Genomic DNA, 10,670 nt, shown 5'->3' with positions numbered 1-10,670 from the left:
CCAGGCAACATTATGACGAATGTCTTCTGTAGTCTTCTGAAAACCTTCACAGCATTCCTGTAATACAGACATCTGCATAACAGCATAAACAACACCCCAAATCTGGTCTAACCAAAGTTCAATACAGTTGTAACATAACTTCCTAACTCTTTTATACAATACCCTAACAGTTAAGGCACCTTCTTTACGACCTTAAGGTTTGGTGTTCCCGCTTTCAATGAGCCATGGAATTGCTCCGTAAGATCCCTCTGTACATCGGTGCTCCTAAGGATCCTACCATTTACTGAATACTTTCCTCTTACATGTAACCTTCCAAAGTGCACCTCCACATGGAATAGTGTGAGAATAGTCACAGTGAGGATAGCACTCTGCCATCTGCCAAGCCAATTCTGATTCCAATCTATCAATACACCATGCATACTACGTGGTTTAGGCTTCAGGATTAGCCTACAATAGGGGATCTTGTTGAATACTTTACTATAAGTGCATGTGCACAACATTTGCAGCAATATCCTTATCAAATCATCTTTACCATCACAAAAAATGGAATCATTTGTAAAACATGACCTTCCTTGCACAAAGTCATACTGACTATCTCTAATAAGGCCATATGTGAGTAAATGCTATCCAGGACCCACAATATTCTCCAGTAATTTCCCTATTATTGATGTAAGACTTGCCAGCATAAAATTTCCTAGTTTGTCCCTGCACATCATCTTAAGCAAAGGAACTACATTGACTATTCTTCAAACCTCTGGAAACTCACCTGTGACTAAAGTGGATAAAATGATCTCTGCAAAGCCTTGCAATCTCCTTCTGTGCCTATCACAATAACCTGAAATAGATCTCATCTTGCCATGGAGACTCAACCACCTTAACTTTCTCCAAATGATGCAACATACTCTTTCTAGATATAATATGCCCTAGAACACCACCATTATCCACTCTGAAATCATAATCTTTCATGTCCTTTTCATTGTTGAATAGTTGTTTGGTATCTCACCCACTTCCTCTGGCTTCAGGTATAAATTCTCTTCTTTGTCCTTGACTGGTCCTATCCTCTTGTTTTCAGTGCATGTATTAAGTACCCCACGATTCTGTTTAAATTCCACTCACCAACAACATTACATGATCCCTTTTAGCCCTCCTAATTCCCTGTTTAAATTCCTTCCCACTTCTTTTATATTCATTGGTGCCTTGTTCAAGTTCTGCATCCTAAAGCTTACATATGCTTCCTTTTTCTTTTTGACCAAATGTGCAACATCTTTCATCATACAAGGGTCCTAAACTTTGTCATTCTTTGTTTTATTCTTCACAGGATCACGTTGGCCCTGAATTCTGATCATTTGGGCTTCCAATGACTCCCATGTTGCAGTCATTCCTTACCTATTCTCCCCAGCTCTTAATTGTTTTAATTAGCTTTCCTCCAAGGTTCAAACATATCCATAACTACCTGAAAACCTATGGAAACCCTGTATCAGCAAAGGTTGCAAGTCAAATCCACAAGTGGGTAGAGGAGAGATGATGGGAAGCAATTGACAATATGGGTGAGTCATTGTTACTCCTGGCTAGCCCCTGGCTGGCATCTTTGTTCTTTAGTAAGTTCAGAAGAATTTAAAACTTATGTTATTCTGCCAAGGTGCTGAGTATACTAATTATTGAAAGCAGTGTGATGGGTGCCTGATTACAAACAGGAAGCAAACCAGTTGGAGATCGATTTTGGAAACATCCTCAGTATGGTTAGGTCCAATTTTTGAGAGCCCAAAGGGATACAGTTGTAGATCTAGTTAACAATTTTCCTGCAGTCCTCCAATCCTTTGACATATTTGCAATCTTCTAATTCTGACATTTTGTTCAAGCCAAATTTAATTGTTGCATGTTGGATTACTACATCCTCCTAGGCCCTACCTTCCTAGAATTTTCTTGCTAACCACCACCACCACCTACCTACCCAACCAACACAAACATTTCTTTCAACTTTAGGATGTTCTTTAGTATCTATCGCTTCTATCAAGCTTTGATGTTCTGTCATATTACCTCCTTACTTGGTTTAACATCAGTTTTGTATTTGGTAATATTCTTTCAAAATGCCTTGGGGTAGATTGCTTCATTGAATACCTTTATGTGTGGAAGTACTTTGTTTTGCTTTTGTTGATGTCTTGCATAAGTGGAAGAAAGCATCCCTTAGGAATGTGGCATGGACAAAAATTGAAGCTTCTTTATTCAGAGTCAACTTGGCGACATGATTTCAGAAGTAGACCAGATGCACATACAGTAGTTTGAAGAACAAATGGTCTTGACAATTTAAATAACTTCACTTCATTCTACACCTAATCATCACTCCATTGGCAATGATGAAATGGCACAAATGATTGGATGCAATGGATGCCTCTATTTATTTCTTTATTTATTGCTATACAGTGTGGAATCAGCCCTTCTGGCCCTTTGAGCCATGCCACCCAGCAATCACCAATCCCCCAATTTAACCCTAGCTTAATCATGGGACAATTTACAATGACCAATTCACCTACCAGCTGGTACATCTTTAGTATCTGGAAGAAACCCCTTACAGGCAGCAGTGGGAATTGAATCTGGCTCACCTACATTGCAGAGCGTTGTGCCAACCACTATGCCACCATCCCGCTTTAGTACCATTGACCAATCTGAGTCATAAGCATGAATTCTTATCTTACAATTGTATCTTTGTTTACACAATGACTTTTTAGTGAGCTCAGGAAGGTAACTGAATTGCTGTTGTGTGTTCCATCATATGATTTAGCTCAACCTTGTAAACTGACATTTAAATAGATTTAGATTATGAGGACACTCAGTCCCCGTTTAGAAATGCATGCATTAAAAAATGATACAATGTTCTTCCAGAGAGATATCACAGAAACACAGGACAAACCAGGACTAAAACTGACAAAACCACATAATTATAACATATAGTTACAACAGCGCAAAGCAATACCGTAATTTGATAAAGAACAGACAATGGGCACAGTAAAAAAAAAGTCTCAAGTCCCGATAGCCCCATCATCTCACGCAGACTATAGAAGGGAGAAACTGTCCCTGCCATGAACCTCCAAGCGCCGCAAGCTTGCCGATGCATTGGAAGCACCCGACCACAGCCGACTCTGAGTCCGGCAGAAAACTTTGAGCCTCCGACACCGAGCACCAAAGCACCATCTGTGCCGAGCGCTTCAACCCCGCGCGCCGAGCAACAAGCAAAGCCGAGGACCCGGGCCCTTCCCCTCCGGAGATTCTGGATCACACAGTAGCAGCGGCAGTGAAGCAGGCATTTCAGAAGTTTCACAGATGTTCCTCCATGCTGTCACGTCTGTCTCCATCAAATTAGGATTGTGCACGGCACCCTACTTGACAGATAACAGATATCATTCACTGGAGTGGCCGCTGTAAGCTGTGTCGCGCCGCCATCTTCTCCCCCCTTTGCTAAAAAAGCAAGTTTGGTTAATCCTCCAGAAATGAATATTGAATCATTCCACTTTAACAATTTTTTCTATACTAAGCATCTAAGACAAAAAAAAAATCACCGGAGTGAAACGAATCATGCTATTGATCATTGACCAAAAACCCATCCATACAATCCATGTAATTACTGTGGCCACAAGAGTGATTTGCCTCTGGACACCCTTAAGCTTTATCAACATCTACAATAGTCAAGGTGGGAATGTGATGGAGTACATACTACTTTCCTGGATGGGAGTACCTCCAACAATACCCAAGAAGTTTCTGTGATCCTGTCATTGCAGTGTTAGTTAGTTATCCTATCCATCAACTGGAGCAAACACTCTCTTTATTGCTAGTCCAACACAATTTCATTGTATGCCATTTACCTAGTTTCTCAGCTAAGCTGACAGCACATCCCAAAACCACGATCATTATGACCAAGAAAGACGAGAGCATCAGATATGTAAAGACTACTACCTACAGGTTCCCCTCCAAGAACACATCATCTGAACTTGGAAATACATCACTGTGTTTAAATTCTAAAGGCAGCTCTCTGATAATTCTGATTGTCTTTACCATAAATTCTGCAGTACTAAGGCTCACCATCGTCACTGTATTCATTATCACCGTATTGTTTTAGGCAGAATTCTTTGATGCAAAAAGCATATTAGTTTGAAATAGTGCTCATTATCCTTTAAATTAGAGCAAGTAGGATGGTACTTAAATGCCTTACCTGCCTTACCCCAAACCAAAAATAAATAACAAGTAAAAAGCTCAAGTATTCATTCATGTGCCAGGTCTGATAAAATGGTCATCATTTAACTTTTCATTTCCCTTTCCGGTATAGACTGATCTATATTTTAAACTTTGAAATAAATTATCTGTCCTTATTCCATTGAGGGCTTCTGTTATCCTTCACAGCAGTTCATTCTGATTACGTAGGTTCAATTTAAGCATTGTGAATGCATCGTTGAGGGATGAAAAATAGATTAGGATTTTCACCATGTTTAAATGTGTTTCCCCAACTCATATTCAATTTATACACTCAGGAGAAAGCCATGGGGGATTTATGAAAGAAAATACAGTTTATCCAGTTAAAGTCAGTATTTGCTTTTTTACCAAATATCGAAGGGCCCAGATAGAGTGGATGTTTCTAAAAGTGATGAGTCTAAAGTCAGAGGGCACAGCCATAAAACTGTAGGACATCCCTTTAGAACAGAGATAATGAGCAATTTCATGAGTCAGTCAGCAGGGAATCTATGGAATTCATTGCCATAGATGGCTGTGGAGGCTAGGTAATTGGGTATATGAATTTAAAGCAGAAGTTGTAAGTTCTTGATTAATAAGGGTGTCTTAATGGTCTTACAAACATAATGGAGGCATCAGACTTCCAATAATTGGCTAATATAGTACAGGTATTAAGCCATTTTCTTTAAATCACTCACTTTGTCTTTGTGATGATAATGAATTTGTCCATGTTAAATCACGAAACCCTTAACAACACAGATGATTAAATAAAATGGACCACAAGGAATAATAAAGATGCTTCCATCTTTACTGCAAAAGAGTTAGAAATATTAAGATACAAAGAAACAAAGTAAGGAATAAAAAAATATTAAAAAGATACATGGCAGAATTACAGGAAAGGACGTGTTAAAATCTGAAAATGTTTAATATCTGAATTTGATAAATAATTGTTGAGTTCAAAAATTAATAAGCCTTGTTAAAAGATATGATTCCATTCATTGAGCTTCATCATGACATAAGAGGCTAAGGGTACAGAGGGCAGGGTGGAGTGAAATGACAGATGACATGACGATGGTGACCATGAATGAAGACTGATCAGAGATTTTCTGCTAAGCAACCATACAATTCAACTTGGTCTTATGGTCTAATTTCTGTTTATCATACAGGAGGCCACATTTTGAGCAGTATACTTAAATGAAAAATGTACAAGTAAATGATATTTTCAAAGTTCAAAAGTTCAAAGCAAATTTATTATCAAAGTACAAATATGTCACCACATACAACCATGAAATTCATGTTCTTGCAGTAAATCCAAGCAACACAATAGAATGAATGAAAGACCGCACCCAACAGGATGGATAAACAACCAATGTGATTTCACCTAGAATATGGAGTGGACCCTATATTTGTTGTGGTAGTAAGGAATATGGAGAAAGGAGTGAGAAATGGAACAGATGTTACATTGGACCCTGGAAAAATGAAAGCCTAGGATTTCACTTTGTTTGGTAGACTAAACCTACTATACAGTCAAATCAATTCATTCACCTCTGGCATTTCTGATAACTCTATTTTTTTTTATCACAAGCATATCTGTTCCTCCACACTTTTTCAGCATTCTGAAGTAACAGTTAACTCCAGGACATCAGGACATCCTAGTTTTAATCTCCAGTCCCCCCGCTAAGGTTATCAACACAAATACTTCAGAAGTTATCGATAAGTTGTCAATGCACTGACTCAAAACTTGTAGCATGTTTAGATCTACAGACTGGAAGACATCTTGAAAATATGTTCTTGAATTTGATTTTCATTTGTACAAAGTAATAATAACTTTGCTATAAACTGGTAATAAATAGGCAATATTAGATGAACTCCATGTTGTGACACTAGTACTCATGATGTTATAATAGATCTTTTTGGAAATAAAAACCAAGATTTATAGACAACATGAGATAAAACTAGTTATCTATGATTTTGATTTTCATTCAAAGTTCAAATTTCACAGTACATTTATCATCGAAGTATATATACTACTTACAACCTTGAAATTCATCTTCTTACCAGCTGCCACAAGGCAAAGAGACCCAATAATGGTGGAATGGTGGAAACAATAAAAGAAAGCAAATAACTTTCAGTACTGAAGTTCACGAAAGTGAGTTCACAGCCACAAAGCCAGTCACAGCCGATCCAGGAGCCAGTTAGTTGCAGACCACAGTCTCAGTTCAGCACAGAGATGAGTAAACCTTGCCAAGCAACGAGCTGAACACTGGCCTGTCCCTCTCCTCCGGCCCCGAAACCCCGACCTTTTCAATCTGGCCTAGCACTTAAATCAGTCAAACGTTGACTTGTTCCTTACTCTCGGGCCTGGGCTGCATCACTTTCATTCGGCCCATACACGCCACTCGCCAACTGTCTTTTACCTTCTAGACTTCAATTCACACCGCAAAAATGTCAGGTTGTGCAGGCATTTCAAAAGCTCAAGTCCGAAAGGGAAGTTACAGGCTACTGAATGCAGAGATTGTTTACCAGAGAAAGTGTGATTTATGAAGTACTTAGTAATTTTGTTTGCTGCCAGCAAATCGTCGTGTACTTCGCCAGCATCATTTTAAAGCAGAAGATCTATTCATTTGCAACTGTGATAGCAGGGTCCACGAAAATTGAATTGGTTGCACATCCTTTCGTAATTTCAGCCGACCTCTAGGATTTTAATTTTCATATCTCTGTGTGAACAAGCCCCTTTAAGAAAAAGCAGAGTATCTCTTATACATCTGCCATCTATACAGTCCAATATAAAGGTACAGAGGTAATATTTTGATGAAGCACTGCCTTTGGGATTAAGCCTTCGATTTTCTATTAAGTTTTATTTTAAAGAATGAATGTTAAATTCTGTGCTGGTTGAAGGATTTCAAGCAATACTAATGATTTTCAGTTGCTCAGCCTGACAAAATATGCCTGCACGAACCTGTGTAAGCAGTGACACTAATCTTCATGTAATTATCTTATGCTGGCCTTAACAGATCCTTATCCATAGTAAAGTCATGCTGAAAGCACTCTGCTGGCTTCTAACTGCACCATACATAGACGAAACCTGCTAAATGATGATGAAACAAAGAAAAAAGCAGGAACCATTGGGAAAGCTGGTAAGTCAGCTATTTGCCTTTTTATAGCAGCTGTCCTCCTCTGTAACTTTCTTTTATCTGTCTATCTATCCGTCTCTTTATCTATTATCTATCATTGCATTATTAATTTCCAATTTCTTTTTCTGGCTGGAATCTGTAACCATTAAAATGAACAATTTAGATTAATTTTGATGCCGGTTTAAAGATTTCAGTAAATTCCAATGAGTTTTACTCATTAGGGCTCTTCTATTTTGATCTCTTTTGGACTATATCAAATTCAGAAAGTATTAGAATATAAATTTCATTGAATTAATTCCACCTGCAGGCATAATCATTCTTGAATTACACCAAATGAATTCTTATTCACAAGCACTTTATTATCATGTAATTTTTATATCTGCAATTATAATGGAAATGTTTCCAACATAAAATAAAATAAAAAGATAATCATGCAAATACATCGAATATTATGTCCTAATGCAACACAATTAATTTGAAGGCAAGTTATAATTTTAAGCCATATTATCCTTGTAGAATCTATTGTTACACATTTGATACCCTTTATTTAATGGTGCTGATTGACCTGATCATTCAGAGATTTGTTGATGCCCTGTTACCTGTAATTGAATGGTGAAAAACGCCAAGTTTCAGTTGCTCAATGAGACAGAGTTTGTCTGACTTCTTTCTAAGATGTAAAGATGACTATTAACTGGTTTGCTTTAGACTAATGAGAGGTTATACTCAATTAATCAACAGCAAGGACCCTTGAGATTGACATTGGAAATGATGTCCAAAATTTCATGGATTTTAATCTCCATTGCATTGATACTGCTGTGAGCTATTAAAGTGCTCACATTTAATGCCTGTTATGAAATTACTTTTTGATTATAATCAAACTACTATATCATCTGAAACTAAATTATCAATGCCTTGTAAAACAACAGGCCACAGGTGTTTATTCACCTGTGGTAATCATTCCTGGGCTAATAACATGACAACTTCATTTCAAATCAATTTAATCTATGAAAGCTCATTCAGTCTTCAATATCCTATTCCATGCATGAATGATGGATGTAGTGGCCAAAGTTTGTGGCTATATGATTGAGCTATCATCCAAATGATTAGCTATCATATTTCTTCCAAGTGATTGATACTTTCTCCTCCAGTTTTCCTTTTATTTAGGTTTTCCTTAGGCTATTCCTTTGGATTGAGGACATTATGCTTCCACCCTGGTTCTGTGAATTTTGCAGTGGCTTCTGAGCCCAAAATGAAAGGAAATGCAGATGAACCCACCAATGGGACAGGAGGTGCCTGACAGGATGAACGGTTAATTGTGAGTTGCTTTGTTTATTCCACGAGTTAAACAAGGCTTCTCTGTAGTCAAATGCATGGACTGGAGGCTTTCATTATCATCTTAAAATGCTCTTTTTCTATTTTGAAAAGTATGTTAATCAATGAATACAAATTAACATAGCTACTAGGGTCGTCAGAAAATTAGATACAGTAGTTCAGTAAATAATATATAACAGGTTCTTGCTAATAGACTGCTTAATTTGAAGGAGAAGTGAAAGGAATCTCCTGATTATATCATAACATATGACATATTTCATGCAAAATGCACCATATTGCACACAGAAAGTAAAATTTGTTTCAGACTGGGCAAATAAAATTAACGTGATATAAGCATTTCAAGAGCAATTGAAGCTTTGAAACGCTCAGCAAAGGCAAATGGGGGCAATAATTCCCAATGGAGCATTTTACAAGACAACTTTCTCTTAGCCTATCTTGACCCATTTTCCATACCAATGTTTCTATTGCCATATTATCATACTCACCAGGCTCATTTAGAGATGATAATCTATATCCAGAGAAAAAGAAAAATCAACATTTCCCTGTCAGCTAAAGCTTTTCAAAAGTTGTCTACTCATGAAATAATGATGAATTCAGTTGTGGTATTTCTACAGTTATCTGAAATTCAGTTGTAACAATGGGCTCTGAAGGTGGGTTTTCCAAATGCAAATGCTGGAAATATGCAATAAAGGAAGCAAATGTCATACATCAGGAAATTCTTAACAAGTCAGGAAAAAATGTATTTGGATTATTGACAAATTGAGATTGTTCTTTCTCCTTTTCCAAATATTCTATTCATTGTGCAGCTAAATTTACAAAAGAAAATCTTTGTAAATTAAGGGAAAACTAAGAAACGAGTTCTTGCAGGGTAAAGTGGATGAATTATTTTCAATATTCCATCCATTCCATCAGTCCATTCTATTCCAGTCCAACAAAAAAAATCTTTCATAAACTTTTTCCCATCTGTCTTTATTACTAATCCTTGTCTATAAACACTGTCCAGATTAATTTTTCATCCAGATGAAAGATATGTCTTAATCCTCATTAGATTATCTAAATGTTCCACTTATGTCTGTTTCTGGATTTACACTTGATTGAAATCATAAGCCTGAATCCATAATCACAGTCAGCACAAGAAGCTTGGAATGTTCTAAAAATATTAACAAGAATTGACAGCTCTTCAAGTTCTTCATTTCTAATCACATAGATCAACATATCAGTGAACATTTTAACTGAATCACGCTTAACCTCCTCAGAAACAACAAATTTCAAATCACAGTATTACTGAGATAGTTTTGAGGCAACATTTTTGTCATAGTTCATAATAGTAGCTGAGTATCAATCATATAACATTTTCTTTTCCAAATTCAAAACTGGTTGTGTTGGCATTAGCAACAGGGTCAGAAGCTTGTCCTTCTCTAACTCATCGTCAGGAAATCTATTTTCCAAATGACTACACACACGATGAGTGAACCGAATAATAGGCGCAGTATCGATGTCAGAACTTATATATGCAAGTAGATCTTTCACTTTGTCACTCCAGTAAACAGTATCACCAAGATACTATGTCCATAACTTGTTGATATTTGCTTTTGCATACTGCTGTGCTTCAATTTTATTCAAAAAGCTTGTCTGAAGGAATTTAGAAAGAGATGTCAGATCTTCTGAAGCATCATTAAGGATAGTTAATGATGTAAATATTGTGGGTTGCTCAAAATCTTTCCAAAGTAAAGGTCGTGGTATATCTATTATTTAGAAAATTGATTTATTATATTCCCTAACACATAAATAATTACAGGGTAGTTCACAGTTATTGTTAACAGATTTCAAAATTATATTAACATTATATAAAAGAAAATTTCTGCTGCGTGGCAACAATGACTGTGTGAGGCCACGCACCCATGCTGTTTAGAAGGAACAGTGTCAAAGCCATGTTGAAGTGCTCTTGAAAAGTTGATGATATGTTGCCTCCTTATATTACTGCGA

This window comes from Mobula hypostoma, chromosome 1 (genome assembly GCF_963921235.1).
Source record: "Mobula hypostoma chromosome 1, sMobHyp1.1, whole genome shotgun sequence".
Taxonomy (NCBI): Eukaryota; Metazoa; Chordata; class Chondrichthyes; order Myliobatiformes; family Myliobatidae; genus Mobula; species Mobula hypostoma.
Note: the sequence above shows the minus strand (reverse complement) of the source record.